Source organism: Pseudorca crassidens, chromosome 1, assembly GCF_039906515.1.
Source record: "Pseudorca crassidens isolate mPseCra1 chromosome 1, mPseCra1.hap1, whole genome shotgun sequence".
In the NCBI taxonomy this organism is placed as follows: domain Eukaryota; kingdom Metazoa; phylum Chordata; class Mammalia; order Artiodactyla; family Delphinidae; genus Pseudorca; species Pseudorca crassidens.
This window is the reverse complement of record NC_090296.1, coordinates 167,913,346-167,929,128: the sequence shown is the minus strand read 5'-3', so window position 1 is coordinate 167,929,128 and position 15,783 is coordinate 167,913,346. Positions and strand designations below refer to the sequence as shown.

The 15,783-nt window shown below is 43.5% G+C and overlaps 1 long non-coding RNA gene across 1 annotated transcript in view; it reads right to left on the bottom strand.

Moving 5' to 3' along the window:
- LOC137203839 (uncharacterized) overlaps positions 1-15,783 on the bottom strand; it is a 783,639-nt gene that overhangs the window by 373,585 nt on the left and 394,271 nt on the right. The window contains exon 5 of the long non-coding RNA XR_010933335.1: positions 3,513-3,594. This is a non-coding gene — a long non-coding RNA (uncharacterized lncRNA). The remainder of the gene's footprint in view (positions 1-3,512; positions 3,595-15,783) is intronic.

Here is a 15,783-nt window from a genome sequence, read left to right as displayed (position 1 = left end):
ATCTGCAGTACAATGAAGTCTCACTGCTCCCCGGTCAAAAGGGCCATCTGAAAAAAGTGTAAAATCCAGAAAGGCAGGACAGGCCATGGAGAATTGGGAGCTTTTTATGCAGATGGGCGGGATGTAAATTGCCAACAGCCACTCTGGAGAAGTGTATGGTGTTTCCTGAAATATCTAAAAAACAAAACAACAGAGCCTAGGGCACTTCCACTTATGGTCCTATAGCTTAGGGAAATTAGAATCAAAAAGGCACAGCCACCCCAAAGTTTGGGACAGCTCTGTTTACAAGAACCTCGTTTACAGTACGAGTTCAATATCACAGAAAGTGAAAAATGGATAAAGAAGTTGTGGTAGGTACGTACAATGCAATATCACTCAGCAATGAAATCTATGTCATCAGGCCCATAGCAGCATAATGAATGGATTCAGGTACGATGATTCTAAGTGAAATAAGTCACACAGAAAAAGAAACATCATAAGATATCACTACTACACGGAATGTAAACTTGGCTACACAGGAACAGAATTACAAAACAGAACAGGGTCTCAAATGTAGAAAACCAACTTATGCTTTCTTAAGGGGAAAGGTGAGTTGGGGTGCTGCATAAAACCAGAGATTGAAATTAGCACAGATACCGTTCCATAAGCCAAATATGTAATAGACAAGAGCTACTCCTTGCTCAACGAAGTGGACTCTACACCCCATATTAAACATCTAAGAATATACCTGACTAGTAAGAATCTTAAAACCTATGGATTTATATGTCTCCGAAAGAGAATCAAGCGTGTGTACAGCGGCATAAACGCAGCAGTGATAGGATTGGTGAGGTTCGGTGAGCAAATGCAGACCCTTTGAAGTCATATTGCATGGTACCCATTCCATGGGTCTCAACTCTCCAGGTTTAAGGGATTCTTCCTTCAGCTAAAACATGCATGTGGAACCCAGAGTATGATGCACCATGTGATCGGGAAACGTGTTCAAATGTGTCTCAGTTTTTGTCCCCTGGTACTCGGGTGCAACATTCCAGACGCTTTACTAAAACTCTCCCCACTTGGAGAGTCATTTCCTTTAAGCTCCTGTTTGGCCCAGTTTGCAATTTCTGCAGAAAATGAACAGGAATAGGGAGAACCAATGAGAGACTAGCTGGAGGTGTCTGGACGCAAATTTAACTCTCATTTCCCACCAGGAAGAGGAATTAACCAAAGGCTCAGCGTGCCATGCCGGAACCACACTAGGGCCTGAAGCAATCCTGCGGTGTTGCGGCCAGCTCACAAGAAAGCGAGTTGAAGAAAGGAGCTCAGGGGCACTGTAATTCACAAACCTGCAGAGTTATAAATGACAGCTATCGTCCAAAAATATATTGAAGTAAGGCTGCCAAGAGGACTCGAAAGCGGGGCAGAATTGCAGGAATCCGATTTCAGGAGGTAGACTGGAATTGCATGTAAAGCATAGGAAAAGAGGCAGAACGTCCACAATGATGCACTTGGCCAAAAAGGGCGTATGCGTTTTTTCCTGAATATATTCAGGAAAAAACGCATACGCCATTTTTGGCCAGCCAAGCAAGCTTGCAAAGGAAATCTGCACTACAATGAAGTCTCACTGCCCCCCTGTCAAAAGGGCCATCTGAAAAAAGTGTAAAATCCAGAAAGGCAGGACAGGCCATGGAGAACTGGGAGCCTTGTTATGCTGATGAGCGTGATGGAAATTGCCAACAGCCACTCAGGAGAAGTGTATGGTGTTTCCTGAAACATCTAAAAAACAAAGCAACAGAGCCTAGGGCACTTCCACTTATGGTCCTATAGATTAGGGAAATTAGAATCAAAAAGGCACAGCCACCCCAAAGTTTGGGACAGCTCTGTTTACAAGAACCTCATTTACAGTACCAGTTCAATATCACAGAAAGTGAAAAATGGATAAAGAAGTTGTGGTAGGTACATACAATGCAATATCACTCAGCAATGAAATCTTTGTCATCAGGCCCATAGCAGCATAATGAGTGGATTCAGGTATGATGATTCTAAGTGAAATAAGTCACACAGAAAAAGAAACATCATAAGATATCACTACTACACGGAATGTAAACTTGGCTACACAGGAACAGAATTACAAAACAGAACAAGGTCTCAAATGTAGAAAACCAACTGTGCTTGCTTAAGGGGAAAGGTGAGTTGGGGTGCTGCATAAAACCAGAGATTGAAATTAGCACAGATACCGTTCCATAAGCCAAATATGTAATAGACAAGAGCTACTCCTTGCTCAACGAAGAAGACACAACACCCCATATTAAACGCCTAAGAATATACCTGACTAGTAAGTATCTTAAAACCTATGGATTTATATGTCTCTGAAAGAGAATCAAGCGTGTGTACAGCGGCATAAACACAGCAGTGATAGGATTGGTGAGGTTCGGTGAGCAAAGGCAGACCCTTTGAAGTCATATTGCATTGTACCCGTTCCATGGGTCTCAACTCTCCAGGTTTAAGGGATTCTTCCTTCAGCTAAAACATGCATGTGGAACCCAGAGTATGATCCACCGTGTGATCGGGAAACGTGTTCAAATGTGTCAGTTTTCGTCCCCTGGTACTCGGGTTCAACATTCCAGACGCTTTACTAACACTCTCGCACTTGGAGAGTCAGTGCCTTTAACTTCCTGTTTGGCCCAGTTTGCAATTTCTGCGGAAAATGAACGGGAATAGGGAGATCCCATGAGAGACTAGCTGGAGGTGTCTGGACGGGCAAATTTAACTCTCATTTCCAACCAGGAGGAGGAATTAACCAAAGGCTCAGCGTGCCATGCCGGAACCACACTAGGGCCTGAAGCAATCCTGCGGTGTTGCGGCCAGCTCACAAGAAAGCGAGTTGAAGAAAGGAGCTCAGGGGCACTGTAATTCACAAACCTTCAGAGTTATAAATGACAGCTATCGTCCAAAAGTTTATTGAAGTAAGGCTGCCAAGAGGACTTGAAAGCGGGGCAGAATTGTAGGAAACCGATTTCAGGAGGTAGACTGGAATTGCATGTAAAGCATAGGAAAAGAGGCAGAACGTCCACAATGATGCACATGGCCAAAAAGGGCGTATTCGTGTTTTCCTGAATATATTCAGGAAAAAACGCATACGCCCTCTTTGGCCAACCAAGGAAGCTTGCCAAGGAAATCTGCACTACAATGAAGTCTCACTGACCCCCAATCAAAAGGGCCATCTGAGAAAAGTGTAAAATCCAGAAAGGCAGGACAGGCCATGGAGAACTGGGAGCCTTGTTATGCTGATGGGCGGGATGTAAATTGCCAACAGCCACTCTGGAGAAGTGTATTGTGTTTCCTGATATATCTAAAAAACAAAGCAACAGAGCCTAGGGCACTTCCACTTATGGTCCTATAGCTTAGGGAAATTAAAATCAAAAAGACACAGCCACCCCAAAATTTGGGACGGCTCTGTTTACAAGAACCTCGTTTACAGTACAAGTTCAATATCACAGAAAGCGAAAAATGGATAAAAAAGTTGTGGTACTTACGTACAATGCAATATCACTCAGCAATGAAATCTATGTCATCAGGCCCGTAGCAGCATAATGAGTGGATTCAGGTATGATGATTCTAAGTAAGATAAGTCACACAGAAAAAGAAACATCATAAGATATCACTAATACACGGAATGTAAACTTGGCTACACAGGAACTGAATTACAAAACAGAACAGGGTCTCAAATGTAGAAAACCAACTTATGCTTGCTTAAGGGGAAAGGTGAGTTGGGGTGCTGCATAAAACCAGAGATTGAAATTAGCACAGATACCGTTCCATAAGCCAAATATGTAATGGACTAGAGCTACTCCTTGCTCAACGAAGAGGACACAACACCCCATATTAAACGCCTAAGAATATACCTGACTAGTAAGAATCTTAAAACCTATGGATTTATATGTCTCCAAAAGGGAATCAAGCATGCGTACAGCAGCATAAGGGCAGCAGTGATAGGATTGGTGAGGTTCAGTGAGCAAATGCAGACCCTTTGAAGTCATATTGCATGGTACCCATTCCATGGGTCTCAACTCTCCAGGTTTAAGGGATTCTTCCTTCAGCTAAAAAATGCATGTGAAACCCAGAGTATGATCCACCATGTGATCGGGAAACGTGTTCAAATGTGTCTCAGTTTTCTTCCCCTGGTACTCGGGTGCAACATTCCAGACGCTTTACTAACCCTCTCCCCACTTGGAGAGTCAGTGCCTTTAACCTCCTGTTTGGCCCAGTTTGCAATTTCTGCGGAAAATGAACAGGAATAGGGAGAACCAATGAGAGACTAGCTGGAGGTGTCTGGACGGGCAAATTTAACTCTCATTTCCCACCAGGAAGAGGAATTAACCAAAGGCTCAGCGTGCCATGCCGGAACCACACTAGGGCCTGAAGCAATGCTGCGGTGTTGCAGCCAGCTCACAAGAAAACGAGTTGAAGAAAGGAGCTCAGGGGCACTGTAATTCACAAACCTGCAGAGTTATAAATGACAGCTATCGTCCAAAAATATATTGAAGTAAGGCTGCCAAGAGGACTTGAAAGCGGGGCAGAATTGCAGGAAACCGATTTCAGGAGGTAGACTGGAATTGCATGTAAAGCATAGGAAAAGAGGCAGAACGTCCACAATGATGCACTTGGCCAAAAAGGGCGTATGCGTTTTTTCCTGAATATATTCAGGAAAGAACGCATACGCCCTTTTTGGCCATCCAAGCAAGCTTGCAAAGGAAATCTGCACTACAATGAAGTCTCACTGCCCCCTGGTCAAAAGGGCCATCTGAAAAAAGTATAAAGTCCAGAAAGGCAGGACAGGCCATGGAGAACTGGGAGCCTTGTTATGCTGATGGGCGGGATGTAAATTGCCAACACCCACTCTGGAGAAGTGTATGGTGTTTCCTGAAACATCTAAACAACAAAGCAACAGAGCCTAGGGCACTTCCACTTATGGTCCTATAGCTTAGGGGAATTAAAATCAAAAAGACACAGCCACCCCAAAGTTTGGGACGGCTCTGTTTACAAGAACCTCGTTTACAGTACAAGTTCAATATCACAGAAAGTGAAAAATGGATAAAGAAGTTGTGGTACTTACGTACAATGCAATGTCACTCAGCAATGAAATCTATGTCATCAGGCCCATAACAGCATAATGAGTGGATTCAGGTACGATGATTCTAAGTGAAATAAGTCACACAGAAAAAGAAACATCATAAGTTATCACTACTACACGGAATGTAAACTTGGCGACCCAGGAACTGAATTACAAAACAGAACAGGGTCTCAAATGTAGAAAACCAACTTATGCTTGCTTAAGGGGAAAGGTGAGTTGGGGTGCTGCATAAAACCAGAGATTGAAATTAGCACAGATACCATTCCATAAGCCAAATATGTAATAGACAAGAGCTACTCCTTACTCAACCAAGTGGAATCAACACCCCATATTAAACGCCTAAGAATATACCTGCCTAGTAAAAATCTTAAAACCTATGGATTTCTATGTCTCCGAAAGAGAATCAAGCGTGTGTACAGGGGCATAATCGCAGCAGTGATAGGATTGGTGAGGTTCGGTGAGCAAATGCAGAACCTTTGTAGTCATATTGCATGGTACCCTTTCCATGGTTCTCAACTCTCCAGGTTTAATGGATTCTTCCTTCAGCTAACACATGCATGTGGAAACCAGAGTATGATCCACCGTGTGATCGGGAAACGTGTTCAAATGTGTCTCAGGTTTCGTCCCCTGTTACTCGGGTGCAACATTCCAGACACTTTACTAAAACTCTCCCCACTTGGATAGTCAGTGCCATTAAACTCCTGTTTCGCCCAGTTTGCAATTTCTGCGGAAAATGAACAGGAATAGGGAGAACCAATGAGAGACTAGTTGGAGGTGTCTGGACGGGCAAATTTAACTCTCCTTTCCCACCAGGAAGAGGAATTAACCAAAGGCTCAGCGTGCCATGCCGGAACCACACTAGGGCCTGAAGCAATGCTGCGGTGTTACGGCCAGCTCACAAGAAAGCGAGTTGAAGAAAGGAGCTCAGGGGCACTGTAATTCACAAACCTGCAGAGTTAAAAATGACAGCTATCGTCCAAAAATATATTGAAGTAAGGCTGCCAAGAGGACTTGAAAGCGCGGCAGAATTGCAGGAAACCGATTTCAGGAGGTAGACTGGAATTGCATGTAAAGCATAGGAAAAGAGACAAAACGTCCACAATGATGCACTTGGCAAAAAAGGGCGTATGCGTTTTTTACTGAATATATTCAGGAAAAAACGCATACGCCCTTTTTGGCCAACCAAGCAAGCTTGCAAAGGAAATCTGCACTACAATGAAGTCTCACTGCCCCCCGGTCAAAAGGGCCATCTGAAAAAAGTATAAAATCCAGAAAGGCAGGACAGGCCATGGAGACGTGGGAGCCTTGTTATGCTGATGGGCGGGATGTAAATTGCCAACAGCCACTCTGGAGAAGTGTATGGTGTATCCTGAAACACCTAAAAAACAAAGCAACAGAGCCTAGGGCACTTCCACTTATGGTCCTATAGCTTAGGGAAATTAAAATCAAAAGACACAGCCACCCCAAAATTTGGGACGGCTCTGTTTACAAGAACTTCGTTTACGGTACAAGTTCAATATCACAGAAAGCGAAAAATGGATAAAGAATTTGTGGTACTTACGTACAATGCAATATCACTCAGCAATGAAATCTATGTCATCAGGCCCATAGCAGCATAATGAGTGTATTCAGGTATGATGATTCTAAGTAAGATAAGTCACACAGAAAAAGAAACATCATAAGATATCACTAATACACGGAATGTAACCTTGGCTACAGAGGAACTGAATTACAAAACAGAACAGGGTCTCAAATGTAGAAAACCAACTTATGCTTGCTTAAGGGGAAAGGTGAGTTGGGGTGCTGCATAAAACCAGAGATTGAAATTAGCACAGATACCGTTCCATAAGCCAAATATGTAATAGACAAGAGCTACTCCTTGCTCAACCAAGTGGACTCAACACCCCATATTAACCGCCTAAGAATATACCTGACTAGTAAGAATCTTAAAACCTATGGATTTATATGTCTCCGAAAGAGAATCAAGCATGTGTACAGCGGCATAAACGCAGCAGTGATAGGATTGGTGACGTTCGGTGAACAAATGCAGACCCTTTGAAGTCATATTTTATGGTACCCATTCCATGGGTCTCAACTCTCCAGGTTTAAGGGATTCTTCCTTCAGCTAAAACATGCATGTGGAACCCAGAGTATGATCCACCGTGTGATCGGGAAACGTGTTCAAATGTGTCTCAGGTTTCGTCCCCTGGTACTCGGGTGCAACATTCCAAATGCTTTACTAACACTCTACCCACTTGGAGAGTCAGTGCCTTTAACCTCCTGTTTGGGCCAGTTTGCAATTTCTGCAGAAAATGAACAGGAATAGGGAGAACCAATGAGAGACTAGCTGGAGTTGTCTGGACAGGCAAATTTAACTCTCATTTCCCACCAGGAAGAGGAATTAACCAAAGTCTCAGCGTGCCATTCCGGAACCACACTAGGGCCTGAAGCAATCCTGCGGTGTTGCGGCCAGCTCACAAGAAAGCGAGTTGAAGAAAGAAGCTCATGGGCACTGTAATTCACAAACTTGCAGAGTTATAAATGACAGCTATCGTCCAAAAATATATTGAAGTAAGGCTGCCAAGAGGACTTGAAAGCGGGGCAAAATTGCAGGAAACCGATTTCAGGAGGTAGACTGGAATTGCATGTAAAGCATACGAAAAGAGGCAGAACGTCCACAATGATGCACTTGGCCAAAAAGGGCGTATGCGTTTTTTCCTCAATATATTCAGGAGAAAACGCATACGCCCTTTTTGGCCAACCAAGCAAGCTTGCAAAGGAAATCTGCACTACAATGAAGTTTCACTGCCCCCCGGTCAAAAGGGCCATCTGAAAAAAGTATAAAATCCAGAAAGGCACGACAGGCCATGGAGAACTGGAAGCCTTGTTATCCTGATGGATGGGATGTAAATTGCCAACAGCCACTCTGGAGAAGTGTATGGTGTTTCCTGAAACATCTAAAAAACAGAGCAACAGAGCCTAGGGCACTTCCACTTATGGTCCTATAGCACAGGGAAATTAAAATCAAAAAGACACAGCCACCCCAAAGTTTGGGACGGCTGTCTTTACAAGAACCTCGTTTACGGTACAAGTTCAATATCACAGAAAGTGAAAAATGGATAAAGAAGTTGTGGTACTTACGTACAATGCAATGTCACTCAGCAATGAAATCTATGTCATCAGGCCCATAGCAGCATAATGAGTGGATTCAGTTACGATGATTCTAAGTGAAATAAGTCACACAGAAAAAGAAACATCATAAGTTATCACTACTACACGGAATGTAATCTTGGCTACCCAGGAACTGAATTACAAAACAGAACAGGGTCTCAAATGTAGAAAACCAACTTATGCTTCCTTAAGGGGAAAGGTGAATTGGGGTGCTGCATAAAACCAGAGATTGAAATTAGCACAGATACCATTCCATAAGCCAAATATGTAATAGACAAGAGCTACTCCTTGCTCAACTAAGTGGAATTAACACCCCATATTAAACGCCTAAGAATATACCTGCCTAGTAAAAATCTTAAAACCTATGGATTTCTATGTCTCCGAAAGAGTATCAAGCGTGTGTACAGTGGCATAAACGCAGCAGTGATAGGATTGGTGAGGTTCAGTGAGCAAATGCAGACCCTTTGAAGTCATATTTTATGGTACCCATTCCATGGGTCTCAACTCTCCAGGTTTAAGGGATTCTTCCTTCAGCTAAAACATGCATGTGGAACCCAGAGTATGATCCACCGTATGATCGGGAAACGTGTTCAAATGTGTCTCAGGTTTCGTCCCCTGGTACTCGGGTGCAACATTCCAAATGCTTTACTAACACTCTACCCACTTGGAGAGTCAGTGCCTTTAACCTCCTGTTTGGGCCAGTTTGCAATTTCTGCAGAAAATGAACAGGAATAGGGAGAACCAATGAGAGACTAGCTGGAGTTGTCTGGACAGGCAAATTTAACTCTCATTTCCCACCAGGAAGAGGAATTAACAAAAGGCTCAGCGTGCCATGCCAGAACCACACTAGGGCCTGAAGCAATCCTGCGGTGTTGCGGCCAGCTCACAAGAAAGCGAGTTGAAGAAAGAAGCTCATGAGCACTGTAATTCACAAACTTGCAGAGTTATAAATGACAGCTATCGTCCAAAAATATATTGAAGTAAGGCTGCCAAGAGGACTTGAAAGGGGGGCAAAATTGCAGGAAACCGATTTCAGGAGGTAGACTGGAATTGCATGTAAAGCATACGAAAAGAGGCAGAACGTCCACAATGATGCACTTGGCCAAAAAGGGCGTATGCGTTTTTTCCTCAATATATTCAGGAGAAAACGCATACACCCTTTTTGGCCAACCAAGCAAGCTTGCAAAGGAAATCTGCACTACAATGATGTTTCACTGCCCCCCGGTCAAAAGGGCCATCTGAAAACAGTATAAAATCCAGAAAGGCACGACAGGCCATGGAGAACTGGAAGCCTTGTTATCCTGATGGATGGGATGTAAATTGCCAACAGCCACTCTGGAGAAGTGTATGGTGTTTCCTGAAACATCTAAAAAACAGAGCAACAGAGCCTAGGGCACTTCCACTTATGGTCCTATAGCACAGGGAAATTAAAATCAAAAAGACACAGCCACCCCAAAGTTTGGGACGGCTGTCTTTACAAGAACCTCGTTTACGGTACAAGTTCAATATCACAGAAAGTGAAAAATGGATAAAGAAGTTGTGGTACTTACGTACAATGCAATATCACTCAGCAATGAAATCTATGTCATCAGGCCCATAGCAGCATAATGAGTGGATTCAGTTACGATGATTCTAAGTGAAATAAGTCACACAGAAAAAGAAACATCATAAGTTATCACTACTACACGGAATGTAATCTTGGCTACCCAGGAACTGAATTACAAAACAGAACAGGGTCTCAAATGTAGAAAACCAACTTATGCTTCCTTAAGGGGAAAGGTGAATTGGGGTGCTGCATAAAACCAGAGATTGAAATTAGCACAGATACCATTCCATAAGCCAAATATGTAATAGACAAGAGCTACTCCTTGCTCAACTAAGTGGAATCAACACCCCATATTAAACGCCTAAGAATATACCTGCCTAGTAAAAATCTTAAAACCTATGGATTTCTATGTCTCCGAAAGAGTATCAAGCGTGTGTACAGTGGCATAAACGCAGCAGTGATAGGATTGGTGAGGTTCAGTGAGCAAATGCAGACCCTTTGAAGTCATATTTTATGGTACCCATTCCATGGGTCTCAACTCTCCAGGTTTAAGGGATTCTTCCTTCAGCTAAAACATGCATGTGGAACCCAGAGTATGATCCACCGTATGATCGGGAAACGTGTTCAAATGTGTCTCAGGTTTCGTCCCCTGGTACTCGGGTGCAACATTCCAAATGCTTTACTAACACTCTACCCACTTGGAGAGTCAGTGCCTTTAACCTCCTGTTTGGGCCAGTTTGCAATTTCTGCAGAAAATGAACAGGAATAGGGAGAACCAATGAGAGACTAGCTGGAGTTGTCTGGACAGGCAAATTTAACTCTCATTTCCCACCAGGAAGAGGAATTAACCAAAGGCTCAGCGTGCCCTGCCAGAACCAAACTAGGGCCTGAAGCAATCTTGTGGTATTGCGGCCAGCTCACAAGAAAGCGAGTTGAAGGAAGGAGCTCAGGGGCACTGTAATTCACAAACCTACAGAGTTATAAATGACAGCTATCGTCCAAAAATATATTGAAGTTAGGCTGCCAAGAGGACTTGAATGTGGGGCAGAATTGCAGGAAACCGATTTCAGGAGGTAGACTGGAATTGCATGTAAAGAATAGGAAAAGAGGCAGAACGTCCACAATGATGCACTTGGCCAAAAAGGGCGTATGGGTTTTTTCCTGAATATATTCAGGAAAAAACTCATACGCCCTTTTTGGCCAACCAAGCAAGCTTGCAAAGGAAATCTGCGCTACAATGAAGTCTCACTGGCCCCCGGTCAAAAGGGCCATCTGAAAAAAGTGTAAAATCCAGAAAGGCAGGACAGGCCATGGAGAACTGGGGGCCTTGTTATGCTGTTGGGCGGGATGTAAATTGCCAACAGCCACTCTGGAGAAGTGTATGGTGTTTCTTGAAACATCTAAAAAACAAAGCAACAGAGCCTAGGGCACTTCCACTTATGGTCCTATAGCACAGGGAAATTAAAATCAAAAAGACACAGCCACCCCAAAGTTTGGGACGGCTCTATTTACAAGTACCTCGTTTACAGTACAAATTCAATGTCACAGAAAGTGAAAAATGGATAAAGAAGTTGTGGTACTTACGTACAATGCAATATCACTCAGCAATGAAATCTATGTCATCAGGCCCATAGCAGCATAATGAGTGGATTCAGGTACGATGATTCTAAGTGAAATAAGTCACACAGAAAAAGAAACATCATATCACTACTACACGGAATGTAAACTTGGCTACACAGGAACTGAATTACAAAACAGAACAGGGTCTCAAATGTAGAAAACCAACTTATGCTTGCTTAAGGGGAAAGGTGAGTTGGGGTGCTGCATAAAACCAGAGATTGAAATTAGCACAGATACCGTTCCATAAGCCAAATATGTAATAGACAAGAGCTACTCCTTGCTCAACGAAGTGGACTCTACACCCCATATTAAACGCCTAAGAATATAGCTGACTAGTAAGAATCTTAAAACCTATGGATTTTTATGTCTCCGAAAGAGAATCAAGCATGTGTACAGCGGCATAAACGCAGCAGTGATAGGATTGGTGAGGTTCGGTGAGCAAATGCAGACCCTTTGAAGTCATATTGCATGGTACCCATTCCATGGGTCTCAACTCTCCAGGTTTAAGGGATTCTTCCTTCAGCTAAAACATGCATGTGGAACCCAGAGTATGATCCACTGTGTGATCGGGAAACGTGTTCAAATGTGTCTCAGTTTTCGTCCCCTGGTACTCGGGTGCAACATTCCAGAGGCTTTACTAACACTCTTCCCACTTGGAGAGTCAGTGCCTTTAACCTCCTGTTTGGCCCAGTTTGCAATTTCTGCGGAAGATGAACAGGAATAGGGAGAACCAATGAGAGACTAGCTGGAGTTGTCTGGACAGGCAAATTTAACTCTCATTTCCCACCAGGAAGAGGAATTAACCAAAGGCTCAGCGTGCCCTGCCAGAACCAAACTAGGGCCTGAAGCAATCTTGTGGTATTGCGGTCAGCTCACAAGAAAGCGAGTTGAAGGAAGGAGCTCAGGGGCACTGTAATTCACAAACCTACAGAGTTATAAATGACAGCTATCGTCCAAAAATATATTGAAGTTAGGCTGCCAAGAGGACTTGAATGTGGGGCAGAATTGCAGGAAACCGATTTCAGGAGGTAGACTGGAATTGCATGTAAAGAATAGGAAAAGAGGCAGAACGTCCACAATGATGCACTTGGCCAAAAAGGGCGTATGGGTTTTTTCCTGAATATATTCAGGAAAAAACGCATACGCCCTTTTTGGCCAACCAAGCAAGCTTGCAAAGGAAATCTGCGCTACAATGAAGTCTCACTGGCCCCTGGTCAAAAGGGCCATCTGAAAAAAGTGTAAAATCCAGAAAGGCAGGACAGGCCATGGAGAACTGGGAGCCTTGTTATGCTGATGGGCGGGATGTAAATTGCCAACAGCCACTCTGGAGAAGTGTATGGTGTTTCCTGAAACATCTAAAAAACAAAGCAACAGAGCCTAGGGCACTTCCACTTATGGTCCTATAGCTTAGGGAAATTAAAATCAAAAAGACACAGCCACCCCAAAGTTTGGGACGGCTCTGTTTACAAGTACCTCGTTTACAGTACAAATTCAATGTCACAAAAAGTGAAAAATGGATAAAGAAGTTGTGGTACTTACGTACAATGCAATATCACTCAGCAATGAAATCTATGTCATCAGGCCCATAGCAGCATAATGAGTGGATTCAGGTACGATGATTCTAAGTGAAATAAGTCACACAGAAAAAGAAACATCATATCACTACTACACGGAATGTAAACTTGGCTACACAGGAACTGAATTACAAAACAGAACAGGGTCTCAAATGTAGAAAACCAACTTATGCTTGCTTAAGGGGAAAGGTGAGTTGGGGTGCTGCATAAAACCAGAGATTGAAATTAGCACAGATACCGTTCAATAAGCCAAATATGTAATAGACAAGAGCTACTCCTTGCTCAACGAAGTGGACTCTACACCCCATATTAAACGTCTAAGAATATAGCTGACTAGTAAGAATCTTAAAACCTATGGATTTTTATGTCTCCGAAAGAGAATCAAGCATGTGTACAGCGGCATAAACGCAGCAGTGATAGGATTGGTGAGGTTCGGTGAGCAAATGCAGACCCTTTGAAGTCATATTGCATGGTACCCATTCCATGGGTCTCAACTCTCCAGGTTTAAGGGATTCTTCCTTCAGCTAAAACATGCATGTGGAACCCAGAGTATGATCCACTGTGTGATCGGGAAACGTGTTCAAATGTGTCTCAGTTTTCGTCCCCTGGTACTCGGGTGCAACATTCCAGAGGCTTTACTAACACTCTTCCCACTTGGAGAGTCAGTGCCTTTAACCTCCTGTTTGGCCCAGTTTGCAATTTCTGCGGAAGATGAACAGGAATAGGGAGAACCAATGAGAGACTAGCTGGAGGTGTCTGGACGGGCAAATTTAACTCTCATTTCCCACAAGGAAGAGGAATTAACCAAAGGCTCTGCGTGCCATGCCGGAACAACACTAGGGCCTGAAGCAAGGCTGCGGTGTTGCGGCCAGCTCACAAGAAATCGAGTTGAAGAAAGGAGCTCAGGGGCACTGTAATTCACAAACCTGCAGAGTTATAAATGACAGCTATCGTCCAAAAATATATTGAAGTAAGGCTGCCAAGAGGACTTGAAAGCGGGGCAGAATTGCAGGAAACCGATTTCAGGAGGTAGACTGGAATTGCATGTAAAGCATAGGAAAAGCGGCAGAACATCCACAATGATGCACTTGGCCAAAAATTGCGTATGCGTTTCTTCCTGAATATATTCAGGAGAAAACGCATACGCACTTTTTGGCCAACCAAGCAAGCTTGCAAAGGAAATCTGCACTACAATGAAGTCTCACTGCCCCCCGGTCAAAAGGGCCATCTGAAAACAGTGTAAAATCCAGAAAGGCAGGACAGCCATGGAGAACTGGGAGCCTTGTTATGCTGATGGGCGGGATGTAAATTGCCAACAGCCACTCTAGAGAAGTGTATGGTGTTTCCTGAAACATCTACAAAACAAAGCAACAGAGCCTAGGGCACTTCCACTTATGGTCCTATAGCTTAGGGAAATTAAAATAAAAAAGACACAGCCACCCCAAAGTTTGGGACTGCTCTGTTTACAAGAACCTCGTTTACGGTATAAGTTCAATATCACAGACAGTGAAAAATGGATAAAGAAGTTGTGGTACTTACGTACAATGCAATATCAATCAGCAATGAAATCTATGTCATCAGTCCCATAGCAGCATAATGAGTGGATTCAGGTACGATGATTCTAAGTGAGATAAGTCACAGAAAAAAGAAACATCATTAGATATCACTACTACACGGAATGTAAACTTGGCTACACAGGAACTGAATTACAAAACAGAACAGGGTCACAAATGTAGAAAACCAACTTATGCTTGCTTAAGGGGAAAGGTGAGTTGGGGTGCTGCATAAAACCAGAGATTGAAATTAGCACAGGTACCGTTCCATAAGCCAAATAAGTAATAGACAAGAGCTACTCCTTGCTAAATGAAGAGGACACAGCACCCAATATTAAACGTCTAAGAATATACCTGACTAGTAAGAATCTTAAAACCTATGGATTTATTTGTCTCCGAAAGAGAATCAAGCGTGTGTACAGTGGCATAAGCGCAGCAGTGATAGGATTGGTGAGGTTCGGTGAGCAAATGCAGAACCTTTGTAGTCATATTGCATGGTACCCATTCCATGGGTCTCAACTCTCCAGGTTTAAGGGATTCTTCCTTCAGCTAAAACATGCATGTGGAACCCAGAGTATGATCCACCGTGTGATCGGGAAACGTGTTCAAATGTGTCAGTTTTCATCCCCTGGTACTCGGGTGCAACATTCCAGACGCTTTACTAACACTCTCCCCACTTGGAGAGTCAGTGCCTTTAACCTCCTGTTTGGCCCAGTTTGCAATTTCTGCGGAAGATGAACAGGAATAGGGAGAACCAATGAGAGACTAGCTGGAGGTGTCTGGACAGGCAAATTTAACTCTCATTTCCCACCAGGAAGAGGAATTAACCAAAGGCTCAGCGTGCCATGCCGGAACCACACTAGGGCCTGAAGCAATCCTGCGGTGTTGCGGCCAGCTCACAAGAAAGCGAGTTGAAGAAAGAAGCTCATGAGCACTGTAATTCACAAACTTGCAGAGTTATAAATGACAGCTATCGTCCAAAAATATATTGAAGTAAGGCTGCCAAGAGGACTTGAAAGGGGGGCAAAATTGCAGGAAACCGATTTCAGGAGGTAGACTGGAATTGCATGTAAAGCATACGAAAAGAGGCAGAACGTCCACAATGATGCACTTGGCCAAAAAGGGCGTATGCGTTTTTTCCTCAATATATTCAGGAGAAAACGCATACGCCCTTTTTGGCCAACCAAGCAAGCTTGCAAAGGAAATCTG